The 22688-nt window shown below is 43.5% G+C and overlaps 1 protein-coding gene across 1 annotated transcript in view; it reads right to left on the bottom strand.

Moving 5' to 3' along the window:
• The window catches only part of ocrl (OCRL inositol polyphosphate-5-phosphatase), a 138318-nt gene that overhangs the window by 103354 nt on the left and 12276 nt on the right, over positions 1-22688 (bottom strand). The window lies entirely within an intron of this gene.

Raw genomic sequence — 22688 nt, 5'->3', positions numbered from 1 at the left:
CTGCAGCAGCTTCGTGAGCAATTGACGCGATACCTGCTCGCCTTAAAACAAGCAAATAGAGACCTGTCACAGGTCACTAATTGCAAACAGGAGCGTTCTGAGCTGACGTCGGCTTTCTGGAAGCGCTTTGGGGAAGTTTGGCAACATTTGGGAGGTCTTGAACTTGATTTGGCAAACCCGAACCCAATGTTCTTGTCCACCTTTCTGTCTAATTGTCGCCCCGAAATACAGAGCGTATTAAAACATCACTGGAGTGACCGGAATAATCTGGTCCTCCGTCAGGCCGGGGAGCGGGTGCGCACGTTGGAGAGCGATGGTCTTTTAGACTGTAAAACGAATAAAGCATGTTTATCCGTCGTGCCGGGCGGACGAGCGGAGGGACGACAGGAGAGGGGTCGCCGAACGGGACCGCGCGGCGGGGGAGGGAGGAGAAATGGAAAGTGCCACTATTGTGGAAAAGAGGGGCACTGGATAAGAGAATGTCATGCGAAACAGCGAGATGAGCAGGAACGCGAGAAACCCGTCATGCGCGCCGGTTCAAGCCCCACAGGGCAGAGAGATCCTGCCCGCCCATAGGGCTGCCCTCAGAGCGATGAAACCCCGACCGTTGCTATGTTAAATCTTTTATTCAGCTCCCCTCTTAACGAAGATCTTCCCACTATTGTTTTATGCCTGGCAGGGACTGAATATCCTTTTTTACTCGACACCGGGGCTACCATGTCCTCAGTGGGGAGGGAATATGCGGGTCCTTTATCTACACGGTCTGTAAGCTCTGTGGGAATAGAAGGGGTTCCTTTCCATTCCAGTTGCACGCCCCCCCTTTCTGTTACTTGTGCCCTTGATCCTTTACTGAAGTTTTCTCACTCCTTTGTTTGCATGCCTGATTGCCCTTTTAACCTGCTTGGACGGGACCTCATGAGCCTCCTAGGGCTCTCTATTTCTTTTAGTGGCTCACACATGGTTGTTGACATACCAGACGAAACCTCGTCGGCTGCTCTTGCCCTCACCTCTCTTTCTCTCCCCCATAACCTTCTCAATGCTGCTTGTGCCGTTACCTGCCTCACACCCTCTCTTTCTGATCTCCCAGCTTCTCTTTGGGCGGAACATAAGGACGAGGTGGGCTTTGTTAACTGTACCCCTTACGAGGCGGTCATTAAACACTCTTCGCCAGTATATGTAAAACAGTACCCCCTTTCCCCAGCTAAACTGTCTGGCATTGATGATGTTCTGTGTTCTCTCCTAGAGCAAGGTGTGGTTGTTCCCTGTGTCAGCCCTTATAACACCCCAGTGAATCCGGTGCAGAAGCCCAACGGCACGTGGCGTTTCACCCAGGATTTGCGTAAGATTAATGAGTTAATTATCCCAGTCGCCCCATTAGTTCCAGACGTTCCCTCTCTTATGGCCTCGATTCCGTGTGAACATGCGTTTTTCTCTGTGATTGACCTCTGTTCTGCCTTTTTCAGCGTCCCTGTGGGCTGTGAGACACAGCCCCTGTTTGCTTTTACGCATAGGGGTATGCGGCCTTGTGCGTTCCTCTCTAAAACTCTTGATTCTGTGGCACAGGGCCTCCCTGCTTGCCTCAGGGCGGTGGCTGCATGTGCTGTCATGGTCACGGACGCTGAACGGCTGGTTTTGTCTCACCCGCTCGTTCTCCACACCTCACATGATGTAGTGCACGTTTTAAAGAACCTCAGTACCCAGCATTTATCTGCGCAGCGTCGCTCTGGATACGAGTCTATTCTTTTGGCCACCGAAAACCTTACTGTTAAGCCCTCCTCCTCTTTTGATTCTCTCGCGCACGCGCTTCAGCGCCTCCTCAATTCACAGGATGATTTTCTTCCTTCTGAAACACACGACTGCATTTCTAGCATTCTTTTCGAGACAAGTATCCGCCCCGACTTACGCTCCACCCCGTTACTTTCAGGTGATTCGCTGTTTGTGGACGGCTCGTGCTCACGCCCCTCTGACGGCGTTTTCGTGTGTGGTTATTCTGTGTGCCGCCTTCCTGATGAAACTGTTGAAGCTTTTTCTCTTCCTTTCTCCTCGGCTCAGGCTGCCGAACTATACGCTCTAACCCGTGCATGTGTTATTGCCCAGGACACAGACGTCACTATCTACACTGATTCACGTTACGCTTTCGGCGTTGCTCACGACTTTGGTCGGATTTGGGCTTCGCGTGGGTTCACCACTGCAGACGGTAAGCCCATTTCTCATTCTTCGCTTGTTACTGATTTAATCACCGCCTGTCTTCTCCCGCGCTCTTTAGCCATTGTTAAGACTCGTGCTCATTGTATTGGGGACTCTTTTGAGATCAGGGGAAACTCTCTCGCCGATCGCATTGCCAAAGCCGCGGCTGCCTCCGGTGTTTTTCCGCCTTCGCTTACTCTCTCCCTGGTCTCATCCAGTCGCATGATTAGTGCCGTTCTTCCGGACATTGACTTGATCTCCCTCCAGGCCTCCGCTTCGGCCTCAGACAACCATTTCTGGGACTCATGCGGCGCGCAGCCGTCTGACGGCGTTCGGATCGATGCTCAGGGCCGCCTTTGTTTGCCTAGACATTGCACTCCATTTCTCGTCCGCGAGTTTCATGGTCCCACTCACCGCGGACGAAGGGGGGTAGTGGAGGATTTATCCAAAATATTTTGCATCGACAAAATACACACCGATGTACATCACATTCTAGACAGATGTTTAACGTGCGCCCAGAATAATCCATCTAAACCAGGCGCGGTACATCAGCACCTTCCCATACCTGACACGCCGTTCCAGGAATGGCAGATTGACTTCACTCACATGCCAAAGCAGGGCCCCTTTAAGTATCTCTTGGTCATGGTCGACAAATTTTCACGATGGGTGGAGGCTTTCCCTTGCGGGAAAGAAGACGCTCGCACGGCGGTAAACAAATTGACGCAAGAAATCATTCCGCGTTATGGCCTCCCGGTAGGGATAGACTCTGACAAAGGTACGCCGTTCACCTCTAAGGTGACACAAGAACTGTGTAAAGACTTAAAGATCCATTGGCGTTTCCACATCCCGTACCATCCGCAGTCCTCCGGCATTGTGGAGCGCGCAAACAGAACAATCAAGGGTAAGCTGCGTAAAGCCATGCAAGAAGCTGGTACTAAAAATTGGGTACAAGTTTTGCCTTTAGTTCTCGCTGACATGCGAATGACCGCTCAAGTGGCCCTCGACAACCTGTCTCCGTACGAGCTTGTGATGGGCCGGCCTTTTCCTACACCCTGGCGCAGAGGTATGCAGGCTATAGGAACGAGTGATCTTGATGTACATCTCAGTGAGTACGCCGTGGGTCTCATGCGGGTACTTGATGAATACTGGACGAGACTAAATTCCAAAAAGCCTCCCATTCCTGAGGCACCCACTCACCCCTTTGAGGTAGGGGATAAAGTGTTGGTAAAGAAATTCGCTAAATTAGGCACTCCTCTAGAGGAACCGCCCTACAGTGAACCCACGGATGTGCTCGCTGTAACTCGAACGGCTGTACTAACTGACCTTTTTCCACAGTGGATTCATGCCAGTCGAATAAAGAAGGCTCCAATGTAATAGAAATCTATATTGTTGATGCTTAACAGGTTTTTGTGTTTCAGAAAGTTGCTGTGACAATAGCTGACGGCCTTTTCAGGGATCCCCTTTCCAGCATCCGGAGTGATCCGGTTTCGGCTGATCTACAAAGAGGGGATGGTCGGTGCGTCCCGCAGACTTCTGAACTGAGGAATCTGGAAGACACGTGAGCCTGGGCTACCTTCAACTATCTACATCCTGTGGACACAGAAAGAACAAAGTCAGTGACCAGTATGACTTTCCTTCTGGTATTGGTCTTAGCGCTTGGAGCAGGGAATCCCGCTCAAGCCAGCCACGAGGACAACGTTTTTTGGCGATTTGCCAATTGGACTGCTAAACAACATACTAATCAGTCTTGTTATGTCTGTCAATACGTTAGAGTCTAAACTGTAGTTATACTCTGTAAACAAAGTATAAAAGAGGGGATTGTAAGATTGTGTGTGTTCTCGTGCATAGCTGTCCTGAGCTTTATGACCCTTTCACACCCTGGTAAACGTGCATAATCGCGAGAACATACTCTTTTATTTTCTCTGTACCTTCTAGTTTCGCTGAAACCACATTCCTGGTTCCTCCTGTTCTAGGGGGTGTATGGTCTGCTCTTTCATGTATAATAAAAACGACTCCTTATCTGGCGAGTTGACCTTGTGCCCCCGAGCCCCTTACTTATCTTGTCACGCAAGCTTCTGATGTATATAAACCCTGCTCTTTCTGTGTATCGTTGAGCAGTGCTTGAATAAACCAGATTGATTTAACTCGTGTGGTTTGTTTTAACCCTGCTCCAGAGCGCTCTTACGTCAACGCATCTGAACTGAGACAGACACAGGTTCTAACAGTGGGATTAGATCCTTACACGCTAACAAAGAAGGATTTTTCCTATGAAAGAAAAATTTACTCGCTAAATTTGACATTAGTAGAATACATTTTGATTCTACTGTAGCTGTAACTAAATACAATGGTTATGCGTACTATTAATTAATTTAATGTGAAGATAATTAACACAATCAACAGATTTTAAGTTTTTTAAGATTGTGTTCATTTTTAGCCTTTTGTATTTGTAATTACTTGTATTGGTACATGCACGACCCCACCAGCTCTGCTGATCAACTTCTCGTGCTCAAATAAAGTTATTAATTCATTCATTATGAGTTGGAAAATTATCCACCCGTTGAGTTCCCCGACATCTCAAACTACCTGGTGCTGCAGACATCGTTCTACACAGACACACAGATGAAAACCTGGAAGAGCATAGAGGCGTACGACTTTTTATATGTGGCTGGGTTAAAGATCTGGGGATCAGGACACTACAAGATAAATCCTGTATCGTTTTTGCCTGGGTCAGGAGGAATTTCTGGGCTTTTTGTACAAGTCTTTGCGATGGTTGCTAGGACGCTACAAGTTTTAGTATTGAGTGTAAAAAAAAACCACAGCTGTTCAATTCTCAATCCTCACTGCTCTTCTCTTCCAGCAGGCATCACAGATCCATATAATTTACCCACAAATGTATTTATTTATTCTATCCACTGCACGTGTGCACGCTCTGTGTGTGTGCGCGCACGCGCAGGGGAGTTTAAATGCAAAGGAGGAACGTGACAATAATAAAGGCTTCTTCTTCTTAATTTACCCACAAATGTATTTATTCCACTTGAAAGGTGTACGTCAAACCAGCTACCAGATTTGGGACATTACGACATCCTGAACTATTTAGCATTTGGCTTCAAACTTGGAAAAAAAAAAATTTTGCGGCCCACTAGATGGCGCTTCGCGGCCCAGTGGTTGAGAAGCAAGGCTGTATGGCTTTTGTTTATTGCATATTCGTCTAATGAAAATCTTACTTTCCAACTTAGTACAAACTATCTAGTTAGTCACACGTTACCATACACCTTCATTTTATGCAGCTCAACACCAAAACAGTGTGACTACAGCAGAGGTGGACAGTAACGAAGTACATTTACTTGAGTACTGTACTTAAGTACACTTTTTGAGTATCTGTATTTAACTTGAGTATTTTTTTTTTTTGGAAACTTTAACTTCACTACATTTGAAAGACAAATATCGTACTTTTCACTCCACTACATTTCTATCAAGGTCTCATTACTATGAAGCAGCTTTGAAAGTGGATGTGTTTTTCTTTTCTTTTCTAAGGCCCTGTCCACACGGCAACGGATTCAGGTGAATCCGATAAAATTGTTTATCATTTCGGCCTGGCGTCCACATGGCACCGGCGTTTTGGGTGCCCCAAAACGATATTTTTTGAGAACGGTTTCCAGAGTGGAAAAATCTGGCAATGGTGCCATTGCGAAGTCGTCTGGATGAGTAGAACGGATTTGTTTACAATGATGTCACAACCACATGACTAGAACAAGCAGCACTCACTCATTCACGCCGGGTAGAAGAAGGGGTTTATGCGCATGCGTCCTACTTCTTCTATTGTTCTGGTGTCTCCGATGGGACCGTCTTACAGCGCACATTGAGGCGTGGCATGTGTATTGCATCGTTTTCAGCAAGCGTTGCGTTGCCATATGTACCTGATATTTTACTGATCCGTTGCCCATGTGGACGTGATATTTTTTTTACCCGCTAAAAAAAAAAATCTCGTTGCCGTTGTCGTGTGGATGTAGCCTAAAACATGACGGGTTTTGGTTTTTTTCCCCCCACAGGTGACAGTGAGACGGCCGATCCAGGCCGCAGGGCAAATAGCCTCAAAAAATTTTTGCCCCCCTTGAATTTTATTTTGCCCTAAAGTTTTGCGGTATTTCGTTAAGTTTTCAAGTACACGGTTCAAGGCAATACTGATATGTTTTCTCGGAGTATAACTGAGTTATTTACACAAAAGTACATGGGTTTTTTTTTTTAAAACATTTATTTTTCAAAACAACATTTATGTCTGCAACAGAAGAACAAGATGAGCCCTGAAAACATGAAACGTAAATCAATATCATATACGTAAGACTTACGTGCAGTACTAGTACGTAATACGATTTTTATACAGAGTTTCAGACACAAAACACTTTGTTTTGACTCGAACAATGACTAGCAATATTGCAAAGATGAATTACAAAACTAAAAATATTCTGAAACCTGCAGTACTGTCTTATCATTCAGTTTGCCACTGCATTCAGGAGGAAATTAAACAACCTGCCCTCCTCATCTACACATGCATGATGGGCCAATGTCAAATGATAAATAGGGTAAGATAGATTTATCTATGGGATAATTCACTATGTAAATATGAGATATTTACTGTCGAGGCTGTGGTTTACTATTTGAGACACAAAAGAATGTCTTTCCATTCATTGAACGTCTCTGAAGTCAACCCGGGAAAACGTAGAGGGTACCAGCGACCACTCGTAGCGATGAAAAGCACAAATGCACCTGAAGCGAGCCAATCAGAATCACCATTACAAATCGGGAAGAAAAACCAAAAATGGCAATCACAGTGGAGGTGAGGCCATCCTTAAAAAAAAAAAATCTGTTTCCTGTCCACCGGGTGAGCAAAAAAATTTCAGTAGTGAGGGAGGGATTTTTTATATATATATATATATATATATATATATATATATATATATATATATATATATGGATGGATAAGAAATCGCAATGCTGTTTGCTTTTTCTTTCAGTACTTTTTTATTACAAAAGCAGACACATTTAATAAAATGACAGTTAAATCAACTGAAACTTGTACAAAAACTTTAAGTTAGCATTTTAAATGCTAACTGCAACATTTGCAAAACTTTTACAAAGGTACTTAAAATGTCCGACACACGGACTTTTTGTAGTTCTAAATCGACCGTTGGGCCTAGTTCGGATGAAATTACACGATTCAAATGATCACTGAATGATTAGTTTTTCTGAATCTTTACTATTTTGTTGTTCGCTAGAATACCATTTTGCGATTTCACACTTAAGCAAATGTTTGAAAACTCCGGATCGCCTTCCTTCATGGTGGCTGCCATTTTTTTTGTGCCGCACGGCGCATGCGCAGAGCTGATTCAATTCTATTCTGCGAGGAATGCAGGGCTTTCCACAAGCGCCGGCTGCCGGCCATACAGCCGACTACACAATTAAGTCCAGCCGGCTACTTTAATGACTATTATTTTTGTAGCCTACAGGCTCTAAATATTAATTTTCGATTTTAATAAAATTAAATGTTTATCTAACGGACTGACAATAATGCCAAACTGAACCGCACTCATTTAAGTTGTGATTCGCGCTGTTTGTACCGATAATAACCACAAATTCCCCGCCGACTTCGTTGATCAAGGGAGAGTAAGGGCCTCTGCATGCTCTTGCGACAAGGCTTTCGCAGATAGCTTTTCGCAGACAGTTGTAATTTATCGTTGAGCGGGGAGTAATAGGCGTGCGCGATGTTATTCACCGCCACAACTCAAGGGGGCGCAAAGTCGCGAAATCGCTAGGAGTAGTTGGTGGGTGTGGTTAGTGGAGTGTTTATCCTCCGGTTACTTATAATGACTAGAACTGGAGTCGTATAGATGGACGTACTTCCTCACTTCCTCGATCAACCGCTCTTCGTGCTGCTCCATCTTCGCTCGTGTTTTTAAAAATGGCGGTCGTGAAAACAAAACAAACCGGGAAAGTAGGGAAGCGGAAGTGCGTGTACAGCGGATGTAGAGTGGACCAATCAGAGCCCTCTTGTCTGCGACGCTGTCTGCGAGGCTTCTGCGGTGGTCACAATTTTTGGGAGGTGCGCGCAGAGCGTCTGCGAAGGGGGGGGGCTACGCAGACGCTATCTGTGACACCATCTGCGAGGACTGGGTTGTCAGCATAAATTGGCCTTAACTCATCCGTGGCCCCGACATGCGGTGTGCGCGTGCGCACTCAGCGGAGGCAGTAGTGTGTCGGGGCCGTCGGAGGGAACAGAAGCAGAGATGACGCTTATTTTGTCTCCGGTAAACCAGTCTTCTCTCGTTCAATTACGTGCTGGCAGCAAAAGACACCGTTGGTTGTAAATGAAACCAAACTGAGTGGTTGGAGTGTATTTTCATACACAAATGGAGAAATGTTCGCTGAGTGTGTAATTGTGTAGCCGCCACTGCAGACCGTTGTCGTTGTTAATTCATAGCATGCTCAGCTGCGTGAATGTGTCATGCACCGAAAATAAGAGATTTACAAGCCAGGAACGCCTCATGATGCAATACGCAAGAAAAGAAAGAAGATTTACTGCCATTTTACTTTGTATTTGAGTAAAGTGAATAAATAAATGGTCTGTGGAAAATACATTTAATCCTGGGAACTGCGTGCACAGGAGTTTATTTTGTGTTTAACCCCCCCCTCCGGCTGGCTACTTATTTGTCATGGCTGGCTACTATGAGCCTTAGTGGAAAGCCCTGGGAATGCGGAAATCTCAAGTTCGATTTTAGATTTACGAACCCGAAAAAAAATGTCGAAAAACCGGCGTTAAAAAAAAAAATTTCAACCGCACAAACGGCACTCACCCGGCCGGTGGACCGGAAACAGAACGTTTTTTAATAATGGCCTGAGGATGCTGGTTAATACATCCTGTTTTTCTGTAATGTACTCGCTCGAAAATCATTTTTGTGCTTAAAGAAGCCGACCATAGGTGTGCCCGAACAGGTCTAACTCGCTAAAATATTTCTGCCCGAGCGTCTCAGTTGGGTAGATCAGGCATTCGGGCAATGCCTAGCGTTGAGGCTTTTGGTATCAGTAATCACTAGGGTCACGTCATGTCCATAGACCGTATCAAATCAAGTTCAATGATTTCTCAGCAGCATTATTCAACCACGATCAGTTGACGGCAGAACGGAAGGAGGCGGCTCTTCTGGGGAATGCACACACTCGGCCCATGAACCCACGTTTCAGTTTTCTGAAAGGATTAAAGATTCGTTTTAAATGTTTGCCTAAACCGAAGCATGTCACAGCCTACAAAAACTCGCCTTCCGACCTGCGGGAGCACACGGAGGTGTGTAAACGTTTCTTTCCAAGAGGAAGCTTGCGCTGAAGTGGTCTGTGCTTTTAGAGCTAGCAATAACATCATAATAGCTATGCAGTCTGGCTAGTCAAATGACTTTCGATGGATTTGCCATCGCCTTCTCCACGGCAAACATTAACACATAACTAACATCGTCCACGTTAACTAGCTAGCATATAAACACGGAGTTACGCTAACATGAATAACGTTAACTTATCTGAAGTCCTTTCAGAAATATGTTTTAGCGTAATCTTGCCAAATAAACAGAATGTAGAAATCCGTCTTTAAAGGTGTTTATTCTACAGGTTCTACAAGCTCGTCAGTAAAGCCAGTCGGTGGCTTCAGAGGCATTAGGTTTTGTCAGCGTTGTGGCAATAATACAACAATGCACTGACAGAAAATGTACTTTTAATACTGAAGTATTTTTAAAAGCAAGTACTTCAGTACTTAAGTAAAAATTTGACTGGACAACTTTCACTTGTATCGGAGTAACATTTAACCAGCGGGATCTGGACTTTGACTTACAGTAAGTCATGTAGTTGAGTACTTTGTCCACTTTGTCCGGACTACAGGCTGTTATCATACACCATGTTTCCGTCCCACAGTGTATCTGAGGGCTGAGCGAGAGGAGGAAGGGAGGGGGAGGGCAAAAAAACAAAACCAAAAAAAAAAAAAAAAATTTGTTGTGGCTTTCATTTTCTACCACAAACAAGTTTCCATCCCCCCTCCACTATACAGTGAAGATCGTTATTTTAATACACACTAATATTAGTTAGCTGTCCTTCTGGTTCAGCTTCCAACAAGTGTTCCTCACAACATGCTCCAACTTCCTCTTCACTCAGCAGAAAAGTTAAATAACAGGAAAATTCAACTGACTGCATGAAGCAAAAAAAAAAAAACCTCCACTGACCACCATTTCTCCAGGTCTCTGTGTGTGTGTGTGTGTGTGTGTGTGTGTGTGTGTGAGAGAGAGAGAGAGAGAGAAAGAGAGAACTGCTTGCTGTTAAAAAGTCACAACTCAGACGCTCTCTACTTTCCCCAAATAACCGACGGCCATTATTGCCAGGTCCTTAACACAAGTTCTTATACTAGCAGCTGTGAAATGAAATACATTTCACTGAAGATGACGTCACATATTATGCACGATGCATTAGATAGCCCAGGACTGCTTTTGCTTACTCACTACCCTCCAAAATGTAGACATCGGACACCAAACTGAGACACGTTTTACATTTATTTTTTTTTAAAACTGTGATCATTATTTGAAATACTGAGCAAAATAAATACAATTATTGTACAGTCCTACGATCACCTAATTTTATTTAATTTAAAAAAAAAAAAGATTTTGCTGTCTGGAAAGCAGGTAACTTAAGGGCACTTGTACGCCTATTAATCCAGATGCCGAGTCTGAATCAGAGTGAAATTTCATACTTTTGTTTCATTTGAACGGCTAGAGAACCCAATTCAGCAACTCAGCCCAACACACATGACGTGACACGATTCCCATCCTGCGGTTGAGTGGATTCAGGCTCTCACTGCAATCAAGCTGTGCTAGTGTCTGACTGGACGTGGACTGAGAACAAACCTAAACAATCCACCCAATTCCCTCGTCCAAATCTACCCGACCCGATTTAACCTTACTAATATTTAAAACAAAAAAAAATATATTAATTTTTTTGCGGTCCGGTTTCCATCAAATCCTTTTGCGCTCTAATTGGCTGGTGAGCGGGTCCGTATCCTACGGTACGGACCCCGGTTACAGACCTCTGGCAACTTGCTCGTTCACGACAACAACAAACATAGTAGCAATTTTTGTCAACATTTATAAGATTTATTTATAAGATTTTTATCAAAAATCTTATAAATTTTTGCCAGCGTTTCTCAGGAGAATAGCGTTAATCTTATAGCATGGATAGCGATAACGACAGTCTTCACAGCGAAAGCATGTTTTACTACCCTGAGGAAGAAGAAATAAAAGAAAACATTTCAGGAGAAAGCTAAAAACCTCTAACTGTTGCTAACGCTGAGCAAAAACATGGCTGAATCCAGAATGGCTCAGTTTTGTATAAATAGGGAACTATATAGGCGGCAAAATGTAGTTTTTTTCCTGTCATGGAAGTGCACTTGTATACCGAGGAGGAAGCAATTTGCATTACAGCCGTAAATGAGGATTCAAAATGGCGGCTCGGCTCGGTTTTCCCTTTCGGGCGCTCTCATTTTCCAGTAGAATTTGGTAAAGAAATAAATATATTATTTCCCAGCTTAAGGTCGGTCCGTATGGTGAAATACCGTGACCTCGGCCTTGAATACCGACCTCGGCCCAGAGGGCCTCGCTCGGTACTTTCAAGACCTCGGTCACGGTATTTCACGATACGGACCTCCCAGCTGGTAAATAACACATATATATATATATTTCCCAAGAAGTACATCTTTCAGTGATGTTCCTTTCACTAGTCAGAAATACAGTGACAGAAAACGTCCACACTCGAGTGGGATTGTTGTGTTCGCTCCACAGGCGCTTGCTTTAAGACTATACGTTAAAGGTAGACTGCCTTTCAGATTTTTCAAGTGCAGGTCATAAAAAGAAAAGAATTTTCCCTGGCACCCAGTTATTTTCGTTTCATGGACCGAAAGCTACTGAATTCGAATCACAGACTTCCAATTTTATTAGTTTTTTAAAAATAGAACAATTAATGAACTGAGGGTCACGTGGCCGTAAATTCCCCGCTATTTTTTCCCGCTTCACCAAGATACGACGTCATGCATCACATGGTGAGCTTTCCCTGTTTGTGCAAGGCATTGTGGGATACAAATTTGAAACCGGAGAGAAAAATGGAGGATGTGAACGAAACCGACTACAGTAACGGAAAGAGAGAAGACGTTATGTTGCGAAGGAAAGGAAACGCAGGACCAGACTAATAAATCTCGGTGGTCAGCGAGCACCTTGGTAGGGCTGCACAATTAATCGAATTTAATTGAAAATCGCGATTTTGGCTGCCACGATTAAATTAAATGAAAATCGCTATTTATTTCCATTTAAAATGCGAGCTCTGCTGCATATCTGATCAAGCACTTTTTGACCAGTACTCCGCCAAACCATTAGGGGGCGAGCCAACGCATGTAAGGTTTCATTACTCCGCCTAAATAAGCAAGCAAGCCAAGTGCGCAGAGCTTCAGTGCAGCGGTATCCAGTGTTGCCAGACTGGGCGGTTTTAAGTGCATTTTGGCGGATTTGAACAGATTTTGGGCTGGAAAACGTCAGCAGTGTCTGGCAACACTGGCGGTATCTTCTTCAAGGGGTGATAGCATGAGAGTAGGTAACAGATTGAGCGTATTTAGCACTGGAGGCAATGTTGTGACCTGCCTTCGCTCATGTTTAAAGCCAGAGCATGTTGATAGGCTGGGCTTTCTAGCTAAAAACTTGTAGGCCTCAGTATAATGCTATGTAATTGTTGCAATTGAGTTTTCAGTTCCTTCATCCTTTGGTAATTTCTTGGAAAAATTTCATTTATTTGTCATTTGGAAATCAGAATTTGTCTTAAATTTCATTCTGCACTGAAAGTGTTCATACTGTTTGTTTGAGTATAGTGAAATAAAATTTAAGTGATTTCCCTAACATCAAGAATAATCGTGATTAATAATCGTGATTACAATTTTGATCAAGATAATCGTGACTATCATTTTTTCCATAATCGTGCAGCCCTACACCTCGGTGTGATCAGCTGTTTGTTTAGTGACAGAATGATGGAACTGTCAGTGCACAGTCAAGGTAAACCTGTAGATGGCAGTAACGCAACACTGTGGATGCCAGCTGCCATAAAACCCAAAAGAAGAAGACAACGACGAAGGTAAACCTGCGCATGCGCACACGGACTCCCTCTGTTTGACTGCGTGAAGCGAGCAACTGATTTCATGCACATTTGTTGCTCAGGAATCCCTTCAAGTTAAATAACTTCCCAGGCACAGAAAGGCCTGGTGTTTTGTTTTTTTAAAGACATTACAGAAATAAACTTAATCACAATGACCAAATTTCAGAGGGAACTAAATTTCACCGATTTTAGGAAATCGAAACGCCGTCTGCTTTTAAGGCAAGTTATTTTCTGTGAACAGTTCCTCTGAATCCCCCGACACAGCTCTGATAGAATCCCAGTGAAGCCGTACGTAACAGCGCACATCCGAGTGTAGAAATCCCTGTACGACACGGTTCACGTGTGATTCATGAAATGTTCAGATCTCACCGATCACAGCAGAAGAACGATCAGATGTTGGTAAATGTGGCGGTTGAAACCAGTCATCATTATTTAAATAAATCACACCCCTAAGCAATCTCAGTTTTGAGGCCGCGCTCCTAGACTTCACGACATGGAGAGTTGTAATGCGGCCAAGTAAAGAAACTTCTCCGCCCTCAAAATAAAAGCTCTAATGTCTCGAGTCCAAATGAACGGATTATATCATCAGGAACAAAGGTCAGAAAAATGCAGTATGGAAAGAAAATCAGTGCCAGTCAGAATATAACAACACTCCACTCACTTCACGTGTACAGTGGTGCTTGAAAGTTTGTGAACCCTTTAGAATTTTCTATATTTCTGCATAAATATGACCTAAAACATCATCAGATTTTCACACAAGTCCTAAAAGTAGATAAAGAGAACCCAGTTAAACAAATGAGACAAAAATATTATACTTGCTCATTTATTTGTTGAGGAAAATGATCTGATATTACATATCTGTGAGTGGCAAAAGTATGTGAACCTCTAGGATTAGCAGTTAATTTGAAGGTGAAATTAGAGTCAGGTGTTTTCAGTCAATGGGATGACAATCAGGTGTGAGTGGGCACCCTGTTTTATTTAAAGAACAGGGATCTATCAAAGTCTGATCTTCACAACACATGTTTGTGGAAGTGTATCATGGCACAAACAAAGGAGATTTCTGAGGAGCTCAGAAAAAGCGTTGTTGATGCTCATCAGGCTGGAAAAGGTTACAAAACCATCTCTAAAGAGTTTGGACTCCACCAATCCACAGTCAGACAGATTGTGTACAAATGGAGGACATTCAAGACCATTGTTACCCTCCCCAGGAGTGGTCGACCAACAAAGATCACTCCAAGAGCAAGGCGTGTAATAGTCGGCGAGGTCACAAAGGACCCCAGGGTAACTTCTAAGCAACTGAAGGCCTCTCTCACATTGGCTAATGTTAATGTTCATGAGTCCACCATCAGGAGAACACTGAACAACAAATGGTGTGCATGGCAGGGTTGCAAGGAGAAAGCCACTGCTCTCCAAAAAGAACATTGCTGCTCGTCTGCAGTTTGCTAAAAATCACATGGACAAGCCAGAAGGCTATTGGAAAAGTGCTTTGTGGATGGATGAGACCAAAATAGAACTTTTTGGTTTAAATGAGAAGCGTTATGTTTGGAGAAAGGAAAACACTGCATTCCAGCATAAGAACCTTATCCCATCTGTGAAACACGGTGGTGGTAGTATCATGGTTTGGGCCTGTTTTTCTGCATCTGGGCCAGGACGGCTTGCCATCATTGATGGAACAATTAATTCTGAATTATACCAGCGAATTCTAAAGGAAAATGTCAGGACATCTGTCCATGAACTGAATCTCAAGAGAAGGTGGGTCATGCAGCAAGACAATGACCCTAAGCACACAAGTCGTTCTACCAAAGAATGGTTAAAGAACAATAAAGTTAATGTTTTGGAATGGCCAAGTCAAAGTCCTGACCTTAATCCAATCGAAATGTTGTGGAAGGACCTGAAGCGAGCAGTTCATGTGAGGAAACCCACCAACATCCCAGAGTTGAAGCTGTTCTGTACGGAGGAATGGGCTAAAATTCCTCCAAGCCGGTGTGCAGGACTGATCAACAGTTACCGCAAACGTTTAGTTGCAGTTATTGCTGCACAAGGGGGTCACACCAGATACTGAAAGCAAAGGTTCACATACTTTTGCCACTCACAGATATGCAATATTGGATAATTTCCCTCAATAAATAAGTGGCCAAGTATAATATTTTTGTGTCATTTGTTTAACTGGGTTCTCTTTATCTACTTTTAGGACTTGTGTGAAAATCTGATGTTTTAGGTCATATTTATGCAGAAATATAGAAAATTCTAAAGGGTTCACAAACTTTCAAGCACCACTGTACATGAGATGACACTTGACATGAGATTTGATCGTAGCTTCCACTCATGTCCACATCGATAAACCCTGGCTTTGTGTGGAAATGACTATACAATCAGTTTTCTGTCTTGTGGCTACTGCCTCGTAGAGGCGGCGCCACCATGTCATCGTGTTGTAAGAATGAGTGTAACAGTAGAGCACTGCACATACGCATAATCACCAGAACGGCGAATCGTGATCTCGCGATATGAACAGTTGATCTCGCGTTCACAAAGGTACACAAGAACGAGTGTAAGAATAGAAGAATGAGTGTTACAAGAGCGAAACTTCATAACCAAATCAGCACGTATCCTGATCAAGTTCGATTACCCGTTCTACTTCTTGATAAACTTCAGAACCAGAAACGAAATAAGAGAAACCTCGTTATAACTGCATAATATATCGGAAGATAATCTGCAGATAAAAAGATAAACGAAATTCACCTCGTGGTTCGCCAAGGCTACTGATTCGATATCACGCAAGTGGTGTTTATTTTAAGAAAATTTACCTTTTGATTATCGCAGCTTTTGTTTGAAATTACAAACGACACAGCCTCCGCAGTGATGCGGTCGCTTTACCGGTCCGTCGTGGTGAAGAAGGAGCTGAGCCAAAAGGCGAAGCTCTCAATTTACCGGTCGAGCTACGTTCCAACTCTCACCTATGGTCATGAGCTTTGGGTAATGACCGAAAGAACAAGATCGCGGATACAAGCGGCCGAAATGAGTTTCCTTCGCAGGGTGGCTGGGCGCTCCCTCAGAGATAGGGTGAGAAGCACAGTCACTCGGGAGGAGCTCGGAGTAGAGCCGCTGCTCCTCCACATTGAGAGGAATCAGCTGAGGTGGCTCGGGCATGTTTTTCGGATGCCTCCTGGATGCCTCCCTGGGGAGGTGTTCCAGGCATGTCCCCCCGGGGAAGACCCAGGACACACTGGAGGGACTATGTCTCTCGGCTGGCCTGGGAACGCCTTGATGTTCTTCCCGAGGAGCTGGCCGAGGTGTCTGGGGAAAGGGAAGTTTGGGCTTCCATGCTTAGACTGCTGCCTCCGTGACCCGGTCCCGGATAAAGCGGAAGACGACGAGACGAGTCTTTTGACGTGTATACTTACAAGCAGACACTAAAAATATAAAAATTTTAATTAATAATAATAATAATAATAATAATAATAATAATAATAATAATAATAAGGGCAGACCAATGGCCAAGATTTTAATTCACAAGTCAGAGAGAAGAAACCGGTCCTTTAAGCTCTCTTGGCACACATACAGTTGTGGTCAGAAGTTTACATACAGTTACGTGAATGCCAGGGCAATATTTGGGCTTTCAGTCATTTCTTTGAACTGTTCTTTTTCTGTGGCAGAATGACTGTACAGCATACAGCTTTAATAGAAAAAAGCACTAGAATTTGGTGCACAAGTTTTAATTTTCTTTGGGTTTTCTGAAATCAACATAGGGTCAAAATGATACATACACTTACTAAGATTATTAATTCGGAGGTGCTGAAACTTCCAAAACGTCACTTATCTTGCCAAGGCCAAGGTCTCTTAACTTCCTGTTAGTGATCGTGATTGACTACAGCTGGTAGCATCTCTGTACCTTCATAGAAAGGGTTTGTTTACAGCACTCATTGGATTGACCAACACACAAGACAATGGGAAAGACCAAGGAGCTCAGTGCAGATCTGAGAAAGAGGATCGCAGATATACACAACTCTGGAACGTCTCTTAGAGCCATTTCTAAACCACTGCAGATCCCAGGATCAGTTCAAACAATTGTATGTAAGGTATTAGGCAGAGACCCGTCCACCCGTAAATTTGACGGGCAATTGCCGATTTCAACGGGCAAGTATACACACAGACGGATACTGAAACGGACGATAATGCCGAAAATTTTCGCACATGAATACTCCCACATGTCATCCGATAAATCCAGTTATGTTCCGCCCACACACGGACTGGCCATCGGGAGTAGCGGGAGTTTTCCCGGTGGGCTGGTGGTTCAGCGTGGGCCGGCGGAGAAAAAAAAAAAAAAACAGTTGCGCGCTGGCCTTTAATATGATAAGCAATGTTAACAGTTTCTTTAACAAACTGTTAACATTGCTTATTACAGTTGCGCGCTGGCCTTTAATATGATAAGCAATGTTAACAGTTTGTTAAAGAAACTTAACATTGCTTATCATATTAAAGGCCAGCGCGCAACTGTTTTTTTTTTTTTTCTCCGCTGGCCCACACTGAACCACCGGCCCACTGGGAAAACTCCCGCTACTCCCGATGGCCAGTCCGTGTGTGGTTCCGCCATCATTTACAAATCGTAAGAAACACAGTTTAATACGAAAAATACTGAAAACTTGAAATGAAAAATCAGAATATTTCATCGTTTCCGCCATTTTGGCCCGCACTGAATCTTGTAACATGCGGACTGAATAAATCGCGAATTCTGATTGGTCGAAAATTGCCAAACACCCTGCGTTGTAGTTTCCTCTTTCTTGGCGGGAGAACCGCATTTTTTTTTGCTGACTCACTCTTCTGGATCAAGATGAATCCCAACAAACGCCCCAAATTGAATGTGACAAAAACTGATTCGTTTTTCCACAAAAAGACAGAAAAGGTATGTGTGATACATTGATTAACAAGGGGGTTCATTGGGGTATGGTAAAATAGAATACTGTTGGTTTTTTTTTTTTATTAAATACTGTAACTAGATCAAAAGATTATATACAATTCATTGTTGTTTATTTTCTTTTCACTTTTGTTACCAAATCAAACACCATACATACATCTGATACATTCAGGAGTGAAACTGAAAAAAATACAAAGTAAAAATATGCAATATTTCTGATCAAAAATTACACGCCATTTCACCCTGAAAATGTCCTAGAATGCAGGAAATGAAGTCTAAATTTCAAAAATTTTCTGGGGGGGCATGCCCCCAGACCCCCCTAGAGGGACTTCGCGCCTGCGGCGCTCGTCTTCGCACCTGCGGCGCTTATCAGGATTATATAAAATATTATTTTTGACTGGTAAATTTCTTTTTCTGCCTAATACCCTAATTGTATGCAAATTATTGTGAGGTGAAGTCACTTTGCCAAGCCACTTTGCTTCAAGAAAACCCAAACTGTCACCCTCAGCTGAAAGGAAATTGGTTTGGATGGTCAGGAACAACCTGGGAACCACCATGGCACAGCCCTGCCATGAACTGGAAGCTGATGGATCACTGTCTACAGTTCAGTGAGTTCTACATCACCATGGACTAAAAGGCAGCTGTCCAAGAAATAACCCCCTGCTCCAAAACTGACACCTTCAAGCTTAACTAAAGTTTGAAGCGGACCATACGGACAAAGAAAAAGCCTTGTGGAGGAAAGCTGTATGGTCAGATGAGACAAAGATTGAGTTGTTTGGCCACAATGACCACCATGTACAGAGGGACACTGTACCAGCTGGTGGTGGTGGTAGGATCATCATGCTCTGGGGCTGTTTTGCTGCCAGTGGAACTGGTTCATTGCACAAAGTGGATGGAATAATGAAGAAGAAGGACTACCTCAGAATTCCTCAGCATAAACCATCAGAAACTTGAACACGACTTGGGACTTACAACAGGACAGTGAACCCAAACACACATCAGAGCTGGTTGTGGAGGATAAAGCAGGCTAACATTAAGCTTCAAACAAGTCCTGACTTCAACCCTATTGAAAATATATGGACCGTGCTCATAAGTCGAGTCCATGCCAAGAAAAAAAAGGAAAAAAAATTAATTGAACTCTACCAATTCGACCATGAAAAGTCATGAAATATCCAACCAGAATTCTGCCAGAAGCTTGTTCATGGTAAACAAAAATGTTTGTTCAAGGTGAGTCTTGCAAAGAGACATTTTACAGCACACCTAATATTTGGGTATGTATAATTTTGACCCTGTATTGATTTCAGAAAACCCAAAGAAAATTAAAACTTGTGCACCAAATTCTAGTGGTTTTTTTTTTCAATTAAAGCTGTATGCTGTACAATCATTCTGCCACAGAAAAAGAACAGCTCAAAGAAATCACTGAAAGCCCAAATATTGCCATGTACATGTGAAAGCTCCCAGAACGAAGCTGTACTACATCAGAACTGATTCCTGATGCTCCGTCTTCACTATCGTAACACTGAGTGTGCCACACAGTGTTGGTCAACGTCTCGAACACCTCAGTATCACAGCAGGTTTTCCTGGCTAGTGCTTGGTGCTCTTCACCACCTTGAGCTAGGAGAAAACCTATACCGGGTATCAGTGTACCGTCTTGCTCGCCCCAAGCCTGTGCTGTAAGAAACACCGCTGTGAGGTACAGAAGCTTACAGAGCCTCACAGTGCTGCTCCCGAATCCAGGGCGAGATTCGCTGTGGTGAAATTTTAATGCAGTTACAACCAGTGCGTGCTCATGTGAGGCTCATTTCGGCTTCGGGACACCACAGAGGAATGCAAGATAATGGGCAGCACACTGCCTGACAGCCACACTACTCACTGTCTCTCCATCATAACCTCTACACACACACACACACACACACACTCTCCGCAACCTGGAAAACATGACTGTTAAAACCCTCCACGTAACAAAACTACACATACATATATATAGCTCCACACACCTGGAGATGAAAGGGCATCTGGATGACGCATGGTTTCGACTAGGGCTGTAACGATACACCCAACTCACGATTCGATTCGTATCGTATCACGATTTTTGACCCACGATTTGATACACCCACGATTTTTTTTTAAATGTTTTTTAGTAAATTTGACTTATTAACATTTACTTACTTACATTAACTATTTAATAACAAATAATTCAGACCACTGCAGAGAATGAGTAATATGTATGCAAAAATGAACAAATGTATATCCAAAGATTGTTTTATTTCTCAAAATAATACTGTTGAGCCGGAAACTCTGGTTTTTTCGGTTCTGAAAAAGTCATTTTTCCAAATCGTGTAAATCCGTTAAGATTTTTTTTGGGGGGTGGCTCTCTCACTGTCTCACTCTCATAGGGCCAATGATTTTCCATTATCGCGGAAAACAGATGGAAATTACGGAATTTTTATGGTGAAACATTGCTCGCGTGTCAAAATGTAACTGCCGCAGAAGGCTTCCGCCCAAGCAGACATGCCTTCAGTGTTGCCAGATATTGCTAACGTTTTCCACCCCAAAATATGTTCAAAACCAGCCAAAAAGCACCTAAACCTGCCCAATCTGGCAACACTGCATGCCTTTCCGGTCAAGTGATTGTGATTGGCTTGTGGCACACCTAGCCAGCCAATGAGCTGCTTGTTTACTGATTCGCTCCCCGCGTCGCAACCAGAATGGCGACCGCTTAAAAGAAATGAATGCTGTGCCAGTGGCGAGTGTGGACGTTGCATGACTCGCAAAAGATTGTCGCAGGTCGGCGAAAAAACGACTTACTAATAGATATAAAAAAAAAGTAATTTAAGTATAAAATGTAATTTAAATAAAAAGTAAAGTATTCATAAATTGAAGTTTGGAAGCGCCTCTGTTTTTGGGCTGAGGAGAAGTTTGAAAGGGTGTACTGCGATTCTGCCTTCTTGTATCGCGACACGGATCGTGGCTCTGCGTATCGCGATTTCGATACGCATATTGTTGCAGTCCTAGTTTCGACTGTGCATTAATTTGGGAGACTTGTAAAAGTGCAGAGAATCCTTACAAAGCGCACGATAAAATAATTGTATTTATACACTGCCCTGCCAAAAATTTAAAAAATCGCGCACTCTAATGCCTCGGTCACAACCGGCCGTACGTGCTCCTACGGTCGGTCTACGTGCAAAAAACACAAGAAACGCACATAGGGCGTGCGTGTGATGTGCTGATTTTCGAGCCGTAGACTGGCCGCAGAGGTTCTTTGTCATGTCAAACAAACTCTACGGGCGCTTACGTTTTTTTCAGGTTGCAAGACAAACTTGCGGCCAACGTGCGTCTTTCTCCACGAACAAAAAAAACGCAGCAATTTGAGAAATGCCAAAAATCGCACGGCCAAAAAAAATCGTACATCCGGTTGTGACCTAGGCTTAATATTTGGTTGGACTGCTTCGATTCCAGCATGCGTTCGCCATCACATTGTTTCGATAAACACTTATTTCAGTCCAGAACTGTAAGAATTTTGCACTGAGATCTTGTGTTGAGGATGAAAGAGTTGACTCACTGCGTCAAGTCTTCTCCAGTACATCCCAATGATTCTCAATGGGGGTAAGGTCGGGATTCTGTGGTGGCCAATTCACGTACGAAAATGATTCCTCATGCTTCCTGAACCACTCTTTCACAATCTGAGCCCTCATTTTATGCCCGTGCCATCAGGGAAGAAAAAAAAAAATCCATTGCTGTGATAACCTGGTCATTCAGTACATTCAGGTCGTCAGCGGACTTCATTTTATCGCCCCATATCGGTGCTGAGCCTCGACCTGACCAACTGAAGCAACCGCAGATCATCACACTGTCTCCAGAGGCTTGTACAGCGGCCACTGTGCATGATGGAAGCTTCATGAGCGTCCCTTCTGACCCTGACACGGCCATCACTCAGGAATAGGGTCAATCTGGACTTATCAAACCACATGACCTTTTTCCATTGCTACAGAGTCCAATCTTTATGCTCCCGACCAAACTGAAGCCTTTTCTCCTGATTAGTCTCATTAACGAGTGGTTTTCTTATGGACACGCAGCTGTTTAGAACCAGTCCTGTGAGTTCTCATCACATTGTGAGTGTAGAAATGCTCTTACTTTCACTATTAAACATAGCATTGAGCGCTACTGTGGATTTTTTTTTTTTTAACAATTCAACTTCAGCAAGCATTTAAGTGATTTCTGATCATGGTCAGTCAAGATTTTTTTTCCAACCACATTTTTTCATGAAGCTGATGGGTCGCCACCATCCTTCCAGGTTTTAATAATGCATTAGCATGCTACCAGTTAGCATGTTAGCCATGATATGTTAACATAGTAGCTTTCCACGTTAGCAAATTAG

Source organism: Neoarius graeffei, chromosome 8 (assembly GCF_027579695.1).
Source record: "Neoarius graeffei isolate fNeoGra1 chromosome 8, fNeoGra1.pri, whole genome shotgun sequence".
Taxonomy (NCBI): domain Eukaryota; kingdom Metazoa; phylum Chordata; class Actinopteri; order Siluriformes; family Ariidae; genus Neoarius; species Neoarius graeffei.
Note: the sequence above shows the minus strand (reverse complement) of the source record. Positions and strands in the feature narration are given on the sequence as shown.